This window comes from Zonotrichia leucophrys, chromosome 10, assembly GCF_028769735.1.
Source record: "Zonotrichia leucophrys gambelii isolate GWCS_2022_RI chromosome 10, RI_Zleu_2.0, whole genome shotgun sequence".
Classification (NCBI taxonomy): Eukaryota; Metazoa; Chordata; class Aves; order Passeriformes; family Passerellidae; genus Zonotrichia; species Zonotrichia leucophrys.
This window is the reverse complement of record NC_088180.1, coordinates 5,147,014-5,167,282: the sequence shown is the minus strand read 5'-3', so window position 1 is coordinate 5,167,282 and position 20,269 is coordinate 5,147,014. Positions and strand designations below refer to the sequence as shown.

Below are 20,269 nucleotides of genomic sequence, written 5' to 3'. Positions count from 1 at the left end.
GGAGATAAACTCTGAATGCTGTTCCTTCTTTCTCTCTGCCACCACAGCCATTTAATCACAGAAAGAGAAAGAGGAATTTGATCCTGTCATTAATCCCAGCTTGCTTATTGCATATATACAATAGCAAGTCACTGACTGCATGGATGACTCACACCTTAATGTACAACTGACCAGGAGACACAATGAAATAGGTATTCCACCACAAATATTTCTATATTTTTATATTTATATATTTTTCTTTGTATTTATATTAGATACTAAAAATATCTGTGTTTCATGTACATGTGTCTGAAACACAGGTAATCTTTCTGCACCAATTATTTATTTTCAAAGGGGAATAATTCTTCCAAAGCATTTCAGTTAACATCAAAGTGAAATTATCAAGAAAATTCTGTATAATTTTTTTGTGTGTGTTTATATAAAGTGATATATGTGAGGTAAAATGGGACTGAGAAGTAACAGTAGATTTTCCAGCCACTTAGCACCATCTCCTAAATTAGCTATGGAAAGAGATTTCTCTAGAAAGGGAACAAAGGAGACACTAAATATTTCTCATAAATCCACTTGGTTGGCTCAGACAGCGAGACTGTCAAACCTCTAAGAAGAAACATTTTTTTCAGATTTTTACTACAGCTTCAGGAAACCAAGAAGTTTTTAGGTCTTGCCACTTTGAGGTAAGTGGGACAGCTTTGATCACTTTCAAATGCAAGAATAAGAACTCACAAGGGGGGAAAAACATTACTAAAGAAGTTGGTATGGGAAATTCTCACCTTGAACACAGTCAAAGGAGTGAGGAGTTTAGAAACTGCCCCAAGTACTCCTAGACTGCAAGGGAACAGGGGAAATGAGAGTCATTCACAAGGGACTTTGGCAGGGGGCTGAAGGCTAAAGGCCATAAAGTTATAAAGTTCTGTTTCTGAGTCCAGCAGGAAAGACAGGTCTTGGACAGAATATACACAATTCCCCAAAGGAATTCCCACAGCCTTCCCTTCCCATGTCAGCTCAGAAATGATGGGAGATACCTGAATGTCACCAAGAACCACCTCCGTGCACCCAACAAATTTACCCTGATATAAGTAAATACGAAGCTCCCTTCTAGGGTTTAGAATTAATTTAAAAAATGCTTAGAATTTAAAAAAGCTCTTCAGAAGTTGCTGTGTGTAGATCTAAGAGAAAGACTGCTGGAACAATTTAAAGAAAGGTGGAGACTGGGCAGAAGCTGCACAGGGTGGCTACATCACACTGTAGCTCGTTTTGAGGAGATCAGGAAGGTCAGGAACAGCTCAAGGCAAATAAAAAGAGGTGACACTGAATTCCTGCAGGAAGGCATGTCAGTATGAAAGTCATGACAAGAAAAAATCAAAGGGTTTATGCTTTGTTTCAAAGAAAGTTGTAGAAAAGATCCTTAAAAAACAGAATTATTATCTAGCTGATTTGATGAGATAGTGTAAGAGTGGTCTCCCCACAAAACAAGTTTTGCTTTTGAAGCCCTCAGTGCACACACACAACTCATCAACAGACAGAAAGCACTGAAACACGAGCAGGGAGGAGCTGATTTAGGGCCCTTCCCCACAGACAGGCTGCATCCACCCCACTGCCAAAGGCAGCTGAGCACGGGTATTCCAGCGAGAATAATGCAGGCCCACAGATAAGGAGGAAGAAGGTGCAGCTGCTGTCCAGGCTGTGAAAAGGAAACCATGAACAATCAGCTCAGAAATGGAGGTAAATCTTGAAGCACAGTGATTTCCCATTGCTTGTACAAGCCTGAATCTTCCTGCTCAATTGCTATTTTACAGCTTTGTGCTTCCCTCCCTGCACAAGGCCCAAAGAATAAACATTGTAATACAGGGATAAAAAGCAAAATTCATGTTACATCAAGTGTTGTCAAATGAGCACAGCAAACAAGGGGAATTATTTTAACATAGTGTTTAAGGCAGGCACAACTACTCACAGTCCATGGAGATTTTCAAACATATAAATTGCATAAAATTATGGACAGTATCTTCCATTAGTATGAAGAAAATCAGTTTTTTTAAATCAGTGACACTAGCACACACACTGAAGATATAACAAGGATGGAATTTGACAAAGCTACAAAATACTACCACGTTTTTCTTTAACTTAGCCTGATTACAGCAGAAATCAAGCACACACAAAATTATTCTGACAGAAGCCAAGTGCTCAGGCTCTTAGAACTCCTACAAAAGTAGCTGAAAGCTTTATTTTCTGCAAAGCTCTTGAAAAACTGCACCTATAAAGCCGTAAATATTCTATATCCTAAAAATAAAAAGTTTTCTCAGAGGAAAAATAAATCCCACAAGCATTCACTCTCTCCCTCTCTGCAATCAGCAAGTTCAGCAACCTTTGTCAGAAGCTGACTACATTTATTTGATGGGAACCTAATGACAAAAGCTTGCAACACAAGAAGTCTGTACAGTCACATCAAGGCAGGAAACACCAGAATTCACTGGGAAGATGTGGTTGTGAAACTGAATAGTGTGCACTGCCTGCTGCAGTGCTGTACCACACACACACAGCTCCTCACTGTGCTCACTGACAGGGAGTTCCTTTCCTGCCGTCTGCAACAGCTCCATTCATTGCTTCCAACCTGAGGGACTCCTAGAGCACCTCCTGTGCTCAAGGTCCCTTCAGCCTGATGTCACCTGGCTGGTTTCTAAAAAGGAGCAGAAAATGGAATATTTAAACAGATGGCAGCCAGCTCACACTACAGCTCTTGATGCTGCTACACGGAGTTAAAGCTTTGTTTGCAAATGAACTTCTGTGATGGGTCAGAAATACCGAGCATTTTGTGGCTCACGCACAACTCAGGAAAGATTTCACAATCAGAATGATCAGATAATTCCACGAGCTCATTAAAAATATAAATCAATTCATTCACTGCAAGTGACACTGACTACTGAAGAACTTATTCTGGGATGTTATTTTAGATAATTTTTGATAAAGTAGAAGTTCTGAGTTCATTGCCAATCACAGCTCTGGAAAAGCCAATTTGCTTAAAATATGAGAGAAAACCTAATCTATGTTTCTATTTACTGCCTCACTGTGATGGCAGTATTACAGCTGCACTATACAAGTGGAATCTCTTCAAAGTTTCAACATTTCACTTTCTTAGCATAAGCTCTTAGAACCCTTTTAAATTATTTTTTCATTCAAATCCATGTAATGTTTTGACCAGCAAACCAAAGTCTTTAGTCTGTATCCAAGACTACTAAATTATTTTCTCAATATTCTGTCGAATTCCTAACCTGTACAACTCCAGGCTGAATGTGAAGTTCAAGATATGGCTGTACCTTTATTTTGTGCAACAGGAGGCCTGCTCTCTGGTTTTGCCAAGTTCCACTCCTAACAGTTCCTGACATTCCATAAAAAGCCAGATTACCTGAAGTTCTTATCATTCCAGTCTTCCACACTTCTTACAAAGAAGCCACAAAGTCCCAGTAGGAATCTTGCTTCACGTGCTGCCAGCTGTGGAGTGCAGCAGTTTTTGCAATCCTTATTAGAATTTTACAATGAAAGCACAAGTAACCTGAAATTATTTGCTTCCCTTTTTTCCTAAACAGGGGACTGTATATACAGGATTTAGCAGCAGGTATCACAGCTCCAAACAACATTTAGAGCCTTTTACTGCAAAGGTGATTTAGAAACCAAGAATATATAAAAGTAACTAAAATCCTGCCTTGTCACATACCAAAAATATGAAATGTACAGAAATGTAAAACCCACAAGACATTTCATATGGCTTCCAGCAAGGGGACACTGTGACAGCTGAAACCAACAGGACATAATGTTGGCTAGAGGAGTTATCTGTTCAATATTCCACCAGTGCCAAAAAGCACTGTAGGTCACTATACAAGGCAGGAATCTTCAAATGTTCTTTTTGGCCTGTCCATGTAGTCTGGACACACTGTCATGAGAGATGCAAGATGAATGGAATCTATCCAAAACAGTCATGGAACAGAAAACAAGATAAATTAGAAAGTGCCTGCACTGCAGAGAAATTACTATAAATTCACACAGAATTGAAAGCAAAAAATGTCCTCAGAAGCAGTGAAAGAAATAAAAAAGGCAGCAGCACCAGTAACAGGAGATGGACTGTGAAACAGCAGAGAAAAAATAAGTTGTGGTCTCCTCCAAATCTGGACTAGGAAGCAAGGAACAAAAGGAGCTAACCCAGAAAAAGCAAGAAGAGCAGCTCCAGCAGGCTGTCCTTCAGTACTGGAACACGGCAGTGAAACACACACCGGCATTAATGCGTGTGAACAGCTGTCTGCAGCGGGCACAAGGGCAGCACCTTCCCTCCTGCTCAGCAGATGGAAACTAAAGCAATGACATCACCATTCACAATAAGAGTAATTATGCAAACAACCATCAACTTTTCTTTCCAAATACTGAATTCCACCTAACCTTATATTTGTGAAGTAAGCCATGCTAAGGTTCTACTTGATATTCTTCCACTTTTCGTCTTCCTACACGATTTTAGGTTCTTGTGGGATCATTCATTTATTCATTATCAGGAATAGTATTGAAACCAATATAACCCTATGCTTTCAGCTGGTCACAACTGGTTACTCCAAACATCTTTTTGGAGACAGACTAAAGGAAGACAAAGTTATTTTTAAGTTAATATGAAATTAAAGCTATTTGCCCTTTTGACTTTAGTGTTTAAAAGGAAAGTGATATAAAAACCTTATCATGGCTTCTCAATGTAAACCCCCAGGGGCTGTACAAAATCTACCCAAGCAGAGGAGAAATAAAAACGATCATTATTGTTCAGCAGATAAACTTAGAAAAATCAATTTAATCCATTACTTCTTCAGATGCTTTAAGGTTACTGAAACAAAAGCTGAGGATGCAAGGTGCTCCACATCCACAATCATCAAAAGCAGTTAGTGAAGAGGAGCTGAGAAGCAGAAATTCTCTATGCATCAAAACATCCCAACAATTTGAGCAAAGAAAGGTGCCTGATCTTGCACTGGAAAAGGGACAAAAACCGTGGTGAGGTTTTAGCACTACCACTCTCCCCAAAAGGTACCATCACTTGTAATTCTACTGTGTAGTGTAGTAACAGTATTTTCAAAAACCACAACACATAGGAACACTTTCTTGCAAAAACTACAGAAGTTTTAGAGATGTATTTACTAGAAATCATGACTTGAAAACTCAGCAACAGACAGGAGAGTGCAATATGTGCACACAGTCAAAATTCAAACACATTCAACTTTCAAGTTAGCTGTATGTAAGCAGAAAGGTGGACTGCAGCCCTTAAATAGATATATACACACACACATATATATAGATAGATCAATAAATAAATATCTATATATATAAAGGGAGCATATAAGAGCAAGGGAGAGATACCCGTTATCAGGGCCTGTGGTGACAGGACAACAGGAAATTTTAAATTTTTAAATTGAATGTGAGTAGGTTAACGTTGGATATAAAGAAGAACCGTCTCAATGAGGGTGCTGAGACACTGGAGCAGGGTGCCCAGCTAAGTTGTGGATGCCCCTTTGTGTTAACACTTCCTGTTAACATTTGCATTTCTTGACTCAGAGAACTCCTATTAGAACTACTTGAAAAAGAAACTTCTGTTGTGTAAATTCACGCATTTGTAAGGAAATGTTTTGAGGGTGAAATTTCAGTATTATCTAGTCCAGACAGCAAAAGAAAAAGTTGTTACTAACAAGGACTCAAAGTGCAGGCTCCTCTTTAAGCAGCAAATTAATTCCAACTTCCAGCAGAGAAGATGATTGCTGGAGCCCCTGAACATGCTCCCAAACAGCCCGGTGACATCAGGCCAATCACAAGAGGCCAGGGAACCACCTGGCCAGATCCAAGGTCACAGCTACACTTGCTGCTGATGGGCAGACCCTGCAGCCACCGGGCTCCAGACTGGCTTCGTTTCCTTTTCTTCATATTGACAATTGCCAGGGGTTACTCTGAATGACTCTAAAGCACAGCAAGCAGCTGCAGCACTCCTGCACTTACTGCAAGCAGCCCTGTGACAGCAGAGCTCCTTCACGTGTTTTCAAAGAGCTAACACCTACTAGACTTGAATGCTCCACTTGACTGTAAGTCAGGGCAAGGCAGACAGACAAAAAGAAACCCGGCAGCAATTTCAGAGTTTGAGCACTTCTGAGAGCCCAGCACGGCAAACAAGCAGCACAGAGCTCACCATTCACTGCCCACGACCGACAGCAGGGAGTCAGAAACAGCCACAGAGAATTGCATCTGCTTTGAACTACAACACACCAGTGCAAGGTAAAAAATCTCTCAAGTTTCACGAACAGAGGAAGATAAAGTATCTGTACAGGATCTGAGGCCATTGCTTTGAAAGGTCAATGACTTCCTAACAACCTATGACCCGCTCCACCAAGCCTACCTAAAATACACATAATTTCTGTCTCCATTACTTATTTTTAAAACGGGAATGAGCACATCTCTACCCCATGAGTATTACAAGAATAATAACACTAAAAACAAAAAGAAAATTGGAATACTACATGTGTCTTAACGTCTTAAACATACATAATTTTACTACTCAAACACAAATATTACTACTAATTTCATATGTAGCTTCCCCATTCTTAAACTGGTTCTACTCCAGTCATTACTGATAATTTAAAATATTCATATTATTAATAAATTAAAATATTAATATGCTTCTGCAGAGCACCCCCCATACTGTTTTCTTTGAAAAATAAACTTCATGGTTACCTCAGATTGGTAAACTAAAGGCAAAACCCAAAGATCTTTAATCAACTTCTATCTATTTAATTCAGTTCTGAAACAGCAGAACAAATTTTTACTGTTAAACTATTTTTCAATTCACAGATTAGATGAACAAAAAAATACTGTGTTACATTCTTACTACGCCAAGCAGTCTCTTGGCAAAAATAAGTCAAAGACTTGACATCCCTTTGTTTAATTAACAATTAGATAAACACCTCCTTTACATAGTTTTCAAAAAAAAGTCAAGACTCCCACTTCCCCTTCAACTTACATACTTCCAACCCCATAAACTCATCTAGTCTTAATGTTCAAAGAACAGAACATCCATGACATATTTAAATAAGACCACAGGAGCAGAGAGGAAAACCTCACTACTGGTTTGCACTCTAGAGACAAAAAGCTTTAAGATTTTAAAACACAACCACTGTGAAACAGCCACCCAACAAATTCCTCATAGGTGCAAGGCTACAGGAGATGGGCAATGCCACTCTGTCCTGTAGCACAACATTGCACAGCTTTTAATCTTTCACACAAAAACAGATTCCTCTCAGAATGGGAAAGTAGTAGTAAACCGACCAGGTACACGGTCTACATTTCCACATTAAATATCTATTATAATTTTCCCCAAAACCATGTGAGACTTAACCCTCAGATCAAAGTCCTCCACAGTCCCACATCCCAATGGAGCAGACACAGTATATATATGGGGTCTCTAACAAGCAGCATTAAATTCAGCACTTGTAAACTGAGGTTTTATTATGAAATACCAGCATAGAACACTCTGCTAAACTACAAATCTGGTCAACCTCATAAGACAATATACACGTGCAGATATACAGACACATCCAGGATATGTTTACATATATATAGAGCACACAGTTCCAGCTAAAGAAATTACACCATTCACGAGGAATCAATCAGCTTAGATATGTGCCAACAGAAATTAAAATGTTTCAACTGCATTAAACCTCTCCTATGCACTGTAAAAGGGAGAGGGCATAACAATAGGATTCTGCCCTTTAAAAAACATGAAAAGCAGCTTGTGTACAGCAACATACCAATGAAATTAACCATATGCAGTTAGAAACAAAACAAATCCAAAACACAACAACAAAACACCTGCTAGGACCTCACTTTGAAATACAAAATAAATCATCTTTAAGTAAAAGCATACATATAATGTTTCAGTATTGCAAGCAAGACCCAGCAAACACGCCATGGGAAGACCGTGCAATTCAGATGACAGGTGTGGAGACACAAGGAACACCTACCCACAGTCATGCACGCAGCTGATCAAGGCAAACATGACAAATTTCAGACTGAATTTTGTGACACCTGCCGGGTCCGCCTGGGATGCACGTACCCAGAGATGTATTTAACATTTAGAGGAAAATGCACGGCCACACTACAAGAGCATTCATGAGGTAAAAGCACAGGCTCCGAGGACCTCAGTCGAAGCACAGTGCAGAATTCGCAGTTTATACCGCTTTGAAAAGGCACAAAATCCTCCACGAAGGAAGAAGAGCTGCAGGAGGACGCCCTTCCTTCTCCCACCCTCAGCAACAGGGCAGTGACACCTGACGGGCCCCACCTGCCTCCCCTTTCCCTCACGGCCTCCCGCACCTTCCCCCGCTCCCGGCCGCCCGCGGCTGCGGCCCCGCGGTGCTGTGGGGCGGGGAGGGCGCGGGGAGAGCCATCCCGGCCCTGGGCTCGCCCAGGCCTCCCGCCCCTGCCCGCGCTTCCGAGCCCCGCGCGGCCGCGCGCTCACCAGGCAGCGGCGGGGGGAGGCGGCGGCGCTCGGCCCGGGAGCCCCGCGGGAGCGGCCGGCGGGGCGCGGAGAGCGGGGCGCGGAGATCCCGCCGGGAGCCGCGTCCTCCCGGCCCGGATTGTCACAGGGAAAACATGACGCGGGCGGGGAGCCGCCGATCTCGCGGGGCTACCGCGCGGCTCTCGCGAGAGCGCCGGCCGCTCCCCGCCTCCGCCTCCCGTGCGCGGGCACGCGCGGCGCGCCCCCGAGGCCTGAGGGCGGCGGAACCCGCGGCGGGAGCGGCTCGGCCCGGCTGAAGGGGAGCGCGGCGGGCACCGGGAACGGACACAGTGCCCTGATACTGGGCTTTGTTGGGCTTCTCCGAGCGTGAGGAACAGCAGACTAATGCTTTTGCATAAAAACGACCAAAGAAACGGGTCAGGGAAACGAAGCACCTCATTTAGGCCGGGATCCTGATGGAATTGATGTATTGGACATGCAGTGAAGAGAAATGGATGCCGTACGCAGGAACAAGAAGTGCGGAAAAGGCAGAACGAATCACATTAGAGGACAAGCAGGAGGATATTAAAGTGTTTGCTTAAACAAAACGAACAACATAACAGCAAATAGTCAAACTGTCACTGAGGAATGAAATTCCAAGTCTTGAAGAAGGATAAAGGATGCGGTGAGCATTGTCACAGGCTCAGATGGTGGCAGCAAGGACAGCACACCAAGATGAGTGAGGCCACAGCGGCAACAAACAACACAGTGAGAAATCTCAGTTACAGCCACAGGAACTGGTACAGTCCCTACAATATTAGGGATGTCATGACTGAGTCAGTAGATATTCACAAACTAAGTGGGAAAACTGACCAGAAGCAAGAGGAAAACTCTGCAAGAAGGGACTGCATATGTTTGAGTACATCAGCCTAAGTCAGGAACACAATGGAAGCTTACAAAGATTAGTGATGTGAAATAGGTGAACAGGGAATAATTGTTTATGCTCTTCGAGTGGAAGAGCTGGAAGGTAACAAGAGGAACTAGCAGATGAAAAATTCAGAACAAGGAAAAGAATTACTATTTCTTCATTCACATATAATTAAGCTGTAGAACACCTTGATGCAGGACAAAATGTAGCAGAAGTTTACCTGGACTCAAAAAGAGACTGAAAAAATACAGGAAATGAAAAAATCCATCAGTTTATCAAAGACATCTCCTCTGGCTGAAAAATGCCCTGTCCACAGAAAGCCCTACAATATTTGGGGACACTTTGCTCTGTGCTTGCTGCTGCCTTTGCTTCCCAAGGCACAGCTGATGGCTGGCTCAGTGCCAGTGGATCAGCGATCCCATCCTGTGTTCTTGTGCTGTAGCCTGTGTTTCCTGCATCTCTCCTCATTAGCCTCAATGCTTTATTCTGAGTTATGAAGTGATAGGGGAGGTCCCCAATGGCAGAGCTCAGCTCCCTGGAGGGACTGTTGCATTTCATGACACAAATTCCAACCAAAATCGGACTAAATGTCACTGACCACTTTGGAGACACGTCCCAGGTATGGATGGCTTTTCATTCTGTCCCCTAAAAGGCAACTCAGGGATGCACAGCGTTTTGCATCAGAATAAAACACAAATGCCTTGCTTTGAAAAGTCTGACCCAACCAAGCTAAAAATCACAGATTAAGAAAAAAGTCTCTGTTGGCTATTTACCCATGTTAAATCAACCCAGAGAATAATGGTCAAGACAACCCATTTTTGTTCAATAAGTTGTAAGATTTTTTTTTGTTTTGTACCTCTAACTACACCAGCTAATCCTTTGTCTAAAATCATAGTCACACTCTGCTGTGAATGAGCACCTTCTTTATTGATGAGACCACCTATGCTAACAAATACCATCAAAATAGGGGCTAACTATAAAAACATTTTACAGTATTCCTTAAGTATTTCAGACATGTCAGCCAAAGGATGCTGTATAAGAAATAAACTTTAAAAAAATCAACAGATGCATGAAAACACATTCAGTGCAGACATGTCCAGCAGATCTGCCATTCCACAGAAGAGAAAGAATAATAAACACACACTCAGCAGTATGTGCTCTTCTCCATGTTCACATGCCCCACACCCACACACATTAATCACAACATGAAGACAAAATCTCATCATTAACTGCAGCTTTTATGGCTTGAAGGCTCCACCTGCAGCCAAGCATTGTATAATTCTCAAGGAATTTCTTAGGTTCACAAATGTCTAATGCCTTTAAGTTACGTACACTTAAATATTAAGTTCACAAAACCGCAAGGTTTTCTATTTTGTTTGTATTTACCCAGCCCATCAATCCCTCTGCAGCACTGAGAGTCGAGGGTTGCCATTTGCCTGGATGCAGGTGCAGGGGCTGTTTCCAGAGGCTCCCTGGTCTCAGAATTTAGGTTACACTGGAGGACCATTGCTACTGCAATGCTGTGAATAGCTTTTGCTATGAATAGCGTCTTTGTGAATTCTCACATGAAGCTTGTTTATTAGACAGCAACTGTTAATATTTAATATTAACTACAATCTTTGGTGAGTCAAGTGGCTTCCACAGTTTCTCCTTCAGAGCCAGACCCCCAGTGCCTGAGCTGGACTCAGGAGCTTCCACACTGGAATAAACCCTAGCATGGCAAGTGGTGCAGGATGAGGAGGCCTAGTGCATCACAGGCAAGTATTGGCAGAATTACTGAGAGCCCAAACAAAGCAAACAGCATTCTAGCCTGCAGTAGCTCCAGTAGGTCTGAAAGGAAGGACATAAATAAGGGGAACAAGTCTACATTTGCTCTGATGCTACCAATGGCTGTCACCACCATTCAGCCACCTCATCTGAGAGTCAATTATCATTCAATGAAAACACAGCACTTGCACCCTTTGGAAATTGCAGAGGCTCCTGAAACTCATTTGGGCACCCTGAGGACATACCAGAGGAAAGATGAGCCCTCCAGCCACCTGCAGCTATATATTAACAGGGTGAATGGAACAAAAAAAGTTGAGAAGAGTTGTATGGGACACCCCCAGACACAGGCCAGGAATACCTGAATCACAGCTTTTCATTCATCCTCTCCCCCTCCTTCACAGCAAGCATAAGCAGAAGTATTCAAAACTACAAATCTCAAGAGTTCAGCCCCTATGTCCCTGACTGCAGGACATTCATCCTCCATCTCTATTTCCAAAATAGTTTCCCTTCAAAGCATAGAGGGAGGCCAAGAGAAAGCCCACAGGACTGATCATGGAGGTTTCAGGAGAAAGGAGGCTGTGGACAGCACCTCTGTTATCTCTGTGCTTCACCTCTTCTTTCAAACAGCAATAATCCTCCATGATGCAGACCTCTCACGTCCCACCCACAGTCTTCCTCCTTCCCAGCTTCACTTGAGTGAGGCAGATTTCTTCCAGCATTTAGCTCTACAAGACCTGTTTTACATCAATGATTCCCTATTACTTTGCATGAGTTACTGCATTATTTATTAGTTTAAAATATACTCTTATGTAATCCTAGCAAATTTACTTTTAATATTAAGCAATTAAAAGATAGGTATAGTGACAGAACAACACACAATTTGACACCAAACATTTTTCTGACTGTTAATAATTATCCTTTACTTTTTTAGTAACCACATTTAACTCTTCATCCTCTTCTGATCCAAACATTTCACCAGGGCTATGAGCAATTCCACTCTCACTATTTTTGTAAGATCTTTTTTTATAATGCAGTGCCAGGACAAGACCCAATGTCCAGCATGAGGCTGTGCTATTTATCTAGGGCTTATTCTTAACTATTTTTCCACAATGCAGGATAATTTTGGCTCATTACAGAAAATTGGAATTTATATATTAAATACCTCAATTAACTGTGTTTTGATTTTACTGACTTCTCTTTTTCCAGCAGACTTTGCTAACATTGGCATGCCTTGCTGTTGTCATGGCAATGAAAGGAGTCTGTATGGTTTGGGATGTGACTCAGAAAAAATTTTATACAGAAATGGGCCAACAATTACAACAAAGGACATTGAATGTTCCTGTGCCACCAGTTAATAAATGGTCAATGGAAAAAAAAGAAAGATCCCAAATCTGAACAAATGATACTGAACAAAACTTGATTGGATAGAAAACACCAAATTATTACTTGTGACACACTCTTGCATTTAGGTCTCCATGTGTAGCTTTATCATCCCCAAGAGTAATTAAAAATCACAGTGACCTGCCTGGGCAGTTATTAACCATCACAAAACCCAGATTTGCCCAAAGTTACATTCTTAGTGTTTAGAAATATGAGGAGTCTTGTGTTGTGGACTTATCCCAATAAAAAGTCTTGAAGGCATCATCTCTGTGAGGGCTCATACAAGGCAAGGCTCCTCCCATGGCTCACAATTCACAGGAGGCAGAAGGGAGGCGAGTTTGCCAATTAAAAGATGAGGAGAGGAGCCTGTGGCAGTCACTGAGGAGGTGTGGACAGAGCAGCTGCAAGCACTAAAAACATGACTAAAGCAACCCACACCAATCTATGAAATGCATGGAGAAATTCTTTTTAGCCAGACATTCACCCATGTCTTCTGTGTGTTATTCACAACACTGGCTCTTTTCCCGTGGATCCAAGGGTGTGAGGGGAGCTGTTATTAGATCATTTGCCTGGGCACAGATGCCAAATATGAAGGCACTGAAATAAATGCATCTGTGCCAGCCCTTCATTTCATCTTCTGACTCATGTTCTGGAGTGACAGTTCCTCTGCCTGGCACTTCCTGTTCATATCAAGCTGAGCCATACCAAGTGCTATTTATTCAAAAGCAAGCTAAAGCACATCCACACGGCCAGCTGGCTCTTGCCCCAGCACAAATCATCAGTGCCACATAATCAGCAGTTTCAGAGCTCAGGATTGCAGGTAGTCATGTCACTTCTTTTCTTCTACTCTTGGTTCAACTGTGAAATGCAGGGTAGGAACCAGTCTGAAGTAACCTCAAATGTAAGATCTACTTCAATCCATGGCCACCTCTCTCTTTAGCTAGCTGGTAACTTTTTCCAACTGTTTTGTTCAGCCTAACTTTGTTTCAAGGTTCCACACCTCAGAAATGCCCTTGGCCAAGCCATGACAGGAAACATTCCAGTGAACCACTGGGGAAAAGGCATGGGAATCAAGGGGGGTTTGCACTGGAAGACAATGAATGATAATATACTGGGGAAATTAAAAGGATTATGTGTGAGCAACTAAGTAACAACTGAATTCATACACAAGACTATTTCCAAACTAATCTATGCATGGCTATGAGACATTTTGAGCACATGTGGCAAGCAGGTTACTAGCACTTCAAGAGGATTAGTAATTCTCATTACCTCAATTTGGTAGCATCCAGTGCACAGCTACAGTGCAGCTTAAATATTGTGTCAGAATAATACCTATATGCACAAAAATAATGGAGAGTACTAATCAACAAAAGAGAATGGCCAGTGGTTAAGGTATCATTCATAGGATTGCCATTCCTAGCTGCATTCTTATGGGTTGTTCACAGTTCCTTTGGGGTCTCACAAGTGAATTTTGGTGCTCTGTTTTAAAACCCCTGTTTTTTGTTCATCTGTACAGCATATTCAAATGCATTGTTTGCATTTTTAGTAAGAATTTCTTTTTCCACATTATCTAGATCACTCCTCAGAATAAACCAGATAAAATTAAAACAACAGATTTTCAAAAAAATCTTTTTAGGGAAAAAAACCCCAAACTTACAACTCTATTTTTGCCCCAGAATTCCTCTTTCTGAACTTGAGCTACAAAAGCAATTGATTTTTCTCTGAGTTTGTCCTTCTTTTCAATTCTGACACCTATGTGTCTTCCTTGCTCATTCCATTCCACTATTTTCCCTCCCTTTTCCTAGCAGTTATTTGTCTGGTCCTCTAACTGCTGGGGCTTTTTACTGACTTTCCTTTGGCTTCTGTCAGTTCATTAACATTTTCTAGTCTTTAACTCAAAGTGAATATTCCAGCTGTTGTCTGAAAGCTGTACAATGAGGAATTATCCTTGTGCTTTCATGAATCAATGACTACTCTGTAAGGCTAAAAGCAGTTTTTCTCTTCCCATTGTTTTCACATTTCCCCTCATTCCATTTGTTCTTGCATTCAATTTTTTTTCCAGCAAACACCACAAGACAAACAATACCCTCTCACACCTTTCATTTTGAGATCTCACAATATTTTTCAAAAAGAATCCTCTTTCCTTTAGATGAGGGGGGGAAATGTACAAATAGGATAGAGTTATCTCATCCCAGTATGTCTGGCACAGGCTGTGTTTCATTCAGCACGTTACCTAATATTCTCCTTTGACAAGGAAACACCTGCTCATAGTGCTCTGTGTAGAAGGGACTGGTGAAGTTCCAAACTGCTGCTTGCTGTCCCACACAGCTCCTGGGGCTGCTGGGCAAGGAGCACTCCCCAATCCACTCACCAGGGACACTCGGACGCATAAAGGTGACTTTCCAAATGAATACTGGAAAAAAAAAATCTTTCACTTGGAGTGCTATCATCATCTTCATTTCAGAGAGGTCAAAACTCAGCCTGGACAGATGGAGCAACTTTTCCAATTCCAGGGTTTAACCCAAAAGCCCAGAGCTCCTTCCACATGTATTCTGGATTTGTGTGCGCCATGAAGTCCTGGACTGGACAGACACAATCACAGAGCATCCAACAGACATTTCCTCTCTGACATTGCTAATTCAGCCCTAAATCACCCAGAAAAGAGTTAAACCATTGATATAATGAAACACTAATAAACACTTCAGCCAAGTCCACAATCAGAATTACGAAAACAGGTAAGAGCCAATAAAGGTGATTAACAGAAAAAAAAGAGGAAGTAAGAAACGATCAAGGCAAATACACAACAGACAATTCATTTAAAACCCCATCCTACACCTACTTTTGAATTTTCTCCAAATGGACTATATCAAGCTCTGCATAGTGTTAAATCAATTTAATTACAGAAACACATGGAAAATAACATTTAAAACCTTTCACTCCTCTTCCCAAGAGTGAAACCAAACTACTACCCAACACACCTTAGCAGTTTTCTCTTTTTTGTTTAAAAAAGGCCTGGAATTCCCCTAACAGAAAAAGAAAAACACAAAATAACGACAAGTTTTGCTTTGAAATGGAAAGCAGTTCCATTATATAGAAATGAATTATATAGATGAATAGAAAGCTCTGCCCTTGGCACAAAAAGGGCTGCAAAGAGAATCCTGTTTAACCAAGCTGGTGTCCTAAAGAACAGCCCATCAATACATCCTGAGTAATTTGCATATTGAGGATGGGATGTAAGTTATCTCTATCTGAACTTCATGGATCCTTTTTTGAACTAGCTTAGAAATTCTGTCAGTTTTCTGCTTCCAGCTGAAGCACTCCCCAGGTTCCTACTCTCTGCTATCACATACAGAGTTTGCCATATCAATGCACAATTAGAAGCCTTCTGTGCCAGCCCTGGAGCAAGGAGAGGCTTTGGGATCCTTTTTGGTCCTGCTCTCACATCTGTATTTCAGTGAGGTTATCCAGTGCTGAATATTGGTGCTAAGAATGAAGCCCAAGCTATGGAATTAAACCTGCTGATAAGAAGGGTGCCAGAATGGCTAATTTCAGCATGGTGACATGGGAATGAAAACAGGCACCTCTTTTCTGTTGCTGTGGGGTGTCACAGAGCCACAGTCCCGTTGTATTGGAAGGACATGGTACATGGACTGGCCCACACCCACTGCCATCCCCTCCCCTCCCCTAATGTTTGCTGCCCACACTGCCCAACACAATGACCTTTTCCCACCTCTCCCAGCTTCTCCTCAGTGTCATTTCCCTGCTGCCCTCATTCACCAGCCTTTCTCCCCTTTTTAAGAACATTTTCCATTTTGTCTCTCTCTCATCAACAAGTGACCCAGCCCCCTGCACTGCCAGGCCAGCCAGTCTGCAAACACACTTTATTCCAGTTGGCCTGTGCTCAGTACACACAACATGACCAGAGCAGCACTGCCTCACACTGCCAGGGGATGTGTGTCCTTAGCCTGGCACAGAGCAGCTCCAGGGGAACACTGTGACCTGGGAAGGCAATGTGTCCCACATCAGGGCTCAGGCACTTCCTCAGGCACAGGAGAAGCTCCAGCATTGGCTGAGTATAACAGAGAAACTGGGGAAGGCACAGGAGTGAGGCAGCTTGGTATTTTATTTTGTCTGCAATACTTTCAGTGCTGGGATTCTAAGTGGCCCACCATCATTCACAAGCTTTCTGTTGGATGTATAGCCATACACAACAGAGAACAAACTATTTTAATACCTGGAAATGCCACTCCAAGAAATGTCCTTAGCTCTTCTTCCATGTAACAGGTGTGTTAAGAAACATACCCCAAAGGAATTAAAACCAAAACTAACGTCATCCTTTCAATGCAGCAGTTGAATAAAACAATACTAATTAATATTATTGTTCATGTGCTGCTGGAAGAACGATTTTTAAAGTTCACAACTGAAGACAAAACAAAAAAAAAACAGTCATTTACTTTGGCCACAGTTTAGAAGCAATGCCACAGTCATGACCCAGATAAACCAAAAGCAGCAAGGCAGTTGAAGCAACATGGACAACACTTTCTCTTACATTGCACATTTCATGTTAGGGTGTCCTCCTTGAATTAAAAGCTGAAATGCTACTGTGAAAACAAGGAATCAACACCACAGGAAGGTAATGCAGAAGTACCATTCACAGCAGCAGCAGTTTGCAGCAAAGTAATTTGGGATGTATGGATTGAGAATGCTGAGAGGAAACCCCTGCTCAGGATTTGAAAGAGAAGGTAGCCTGAAGAAACATTGCTGGGTCTTGCCTCCAGATTTCAAAGGACAAAGTATGAAGTGGGAAACTTTTATAAATACACTGGTACAATCAGTGAAAGAGAGAGTGATGGCTCACACCAGGCCTTTCCAAAAGCAGGAGTGTAGTCCTGGAGGCCTGGGCAAGCAGGAAGCTCCCTGACACAACACCATCAACCCAGGCTACTCTCCCTGCTGGTTATCCACTACTGGCAGCTCTGGGGCAGGAACCTGTGGGGACCTGCAGGGATGCTCTCCAGCACCCCTCTGCCAGCACCCCTGCACACACCCAGCCCTTCGGGTTTCTCATGATCCCATGCCCTACCAGGGAATTATGGGGTTGAGCCTGTCCCAGAGCTGGGCACTGGAGAGGAGATGAGGCTGTCAGCACATGGAGCAGGAAGACAATTAGGCAAAACAAGAGTGAAATAACAGGGAGGGCAGGGATCTGCCTGTCCATCTTTCCATGCACTGATGTGAATTTTCAAAGCACAGTTCATTCCAGCCCAGGCTGCTCTAACATGCCCCAGGATCCACAGCCATGCCTAAACTGAGGCAGGACAGATAGAAAGTCTACAGCAATGAAAAGAGCACAGACATGGGCTCTTCCTTTGAAGCAGGACACTGAGAAGGATTTTCAGGTTTTGCAAAGGCAGGAATGCTTAGATCTAAATAGAGAGAGAGTGCAGCACAGGTCAGAGCTCGTTCAGAAGAGCATTTGGTAGACATGTGTGACCCTGTCCTTCCAAGAGCTCAGGGTCAGACTTTTAATTCCATTCTAGATGTTCTCCTCTATCTGAAAATGTATTTTACAGCATGAGAAATGAGGCTGTGCTGCACAACAGTTGGACACAGGAATGTGACACGGGAGAAGGACTGCAGGCCAATATAGGACAGAAACAAAGGAGAGCCACTGGATGCCAGCAGAGCAGCAGGGCACAGCTCAGGCACGCTGAAAGCAATTAGTGCCAGGGAAAGGGGCCAGCCTGGCAGGCCAGAGCCACCCTGCTCACAGCCACAGGGCACTGCAGCCTGGCACAGGGCAGCCACGGGCACCTCCACACACACAGTGGCACTCCTCAGTTTGGGATGCTGGCACAGAGAGCAAAGAACACCCCCCAGCAAATGCCCAGCAACTTCTCACTGTAGTGAGCCATCATTTCTGTATCTTAACTAGGAAGTGATCAGATGCTCAACTCCCCTTAAGTTACAGTTCAGTAAGAAGTTAAGAAGGTTTTAAGCCTATGTTTAAAAATAAGCTTGAATCTAGTCTTTTCATAAACATGCTCAATTTTTGTGAGCAAGAACCCATGTGACAAAACAAGTCAAGTGAATCAGTGTCTTGCTAAGCCTTAGAGGATATTTCACACCATTCTGAAAGCTGCCCACGACTAGACAGTGCTCAGACACCATGTACAAACATGGGGAGGGATTTAAACAGAACACTGGAACAAATTTGCTAGTTTCTTTTATGTGTTAATTAGCTATGCCATCTGAAGACCACACACATTTTTATTACAATGTAGGTCAATTCTGCTGATCTTTAGCATTTGGGTCAGAAGAGATCTTGGCTGACATTTTAGAGCTCTACACAACTTTCTCTGAAGTCACTGCCCTCAAAATCACTGTCCTATATTTACATTTTTACTGAACAACAATCAAAAGTAAACAGTGTGTCACTTCCAAAGTGCTTAAGACTTAACATGTGCTGGGGTGAAAACCCTGAGTCTGGCATGAACTGCACTGCCTGAGAACAGCTTCACTAACACACTGTTGCAACCGAGCATAGCAAAGCTGCAGTACTCAATAAAAGAAAAATTGGAGAGAAAATCTTTACTTCATGCAATTAGAATGATACCAGGACATTAACATGACCTTTCTTTGGGCTGGCAATAGCTGTACATAGCTATTAAGTACAGCAAAAGTTTACTGTAGATAAACATTATGAAAACTTGATTAGAAGCAGCTGCATAAAATTGATTTGAAAAGTACATAAGATTTTATAACTTTCCATTTTTTTTTTAATTTAGTGGTTTCAGATTTTTTATTTTTTAACAAAACATCTGTATTATCTTTTGCTCCCTGTTTCTCTAGGGAGCTGTTAAGCAAAGCTGCCACAAGTACAAAAAAGCATAAGAAGCTGGGTAGGGTAAGGGAGACCTGTGTGAAGGAGCATTTAAACATTCCCAGCTTTCCTTTGCTACCAAATAAAATGTCTTAGCTTGATAACAAATGAACACTAGTGTTGATTTAATACAGAAACTAGCTTTTCAATTGATTCTTAAACTCCCATGACCATGTTGGAAGTTCATTTTCCTCAATTTCCCTAGTTTCCATTTCTTCTGACACAAAGCAATATATTCTGACAGATAGCTGTAGATTTTTTTTTCCTTAAACTAAGCAAGTCACACAGTTTGGTTCCCAAGCACATTTTTCTTGATTTTATTAATTATTTTTCTTAATTACTGCACATCACCTTGCAGGTTTAAGTTTAATTAGTTTCAAAGCAGAGTGAGATAGACACTGGTCCTAACCAAAGCCAAGAGAAACAACATTTCAGCTACCTCTTAATAATACTTACTAGACAATGGTTTAATTGAACTCCCTAACAATTTTTTTTATTTTGTCAACTGCTTTATCAGCCTTAAATTGAGGTGCAGAGATTCAATACCCAAAACACCTTGCAGAACCCACTCTCAGGTCCTGGCACAAGTGCAATGCACGGCACCACAGGCATTGCCATGTGAGGTGCATTTACCTGAATCAGAACCATCTGTGCTGCTCACAAGCAGGGGAGGAAAATGGAATCAGGCTGATTTAGTCATTTAAGGGCCTGCATTCTATCAGCTTGCCAGGAAAGCCCCACCGAGCTCATTTGGTGCTCTAGCAGGAGATATGAACAAAGGTACCAGAACACCTGTTCTGAAAGGTGTCTT

At 42.2% G+C, this 20,269-nt stretch overlaps 1 protein-coding gene across 9 annotated transcripts in view; it reads right to left on the bottom strand.

The window, feature by feature from the left end:
* Window positions 1-20,269, bottom strand: part of HERC1 (HECT and RLD domain containing E3 ubiquitin protein ligase family member 1) — a 100,241-nt gene that overhangs the window by 74,651 nt on the left and 5,321 nt on the right. For 8 of the 9 annotated variants that reach the window (XM_064722660.1, XM_064722667.1, XM_064722663.1 and 5 more), the window contains exon 1: window positions 8,522-8,645. The exons of the other annotated variant lie outside the window; for it this stretch is intronic. The gene's annotated coding sequence lies outside the window, so the exon portion shown is untranslated. Of the gene's footprint in view, window positions 1-8,521; window positions 8,646-20,269 lie in introns of those variants that run through there. 9 annotated transcript variants of the gene reach the window in all.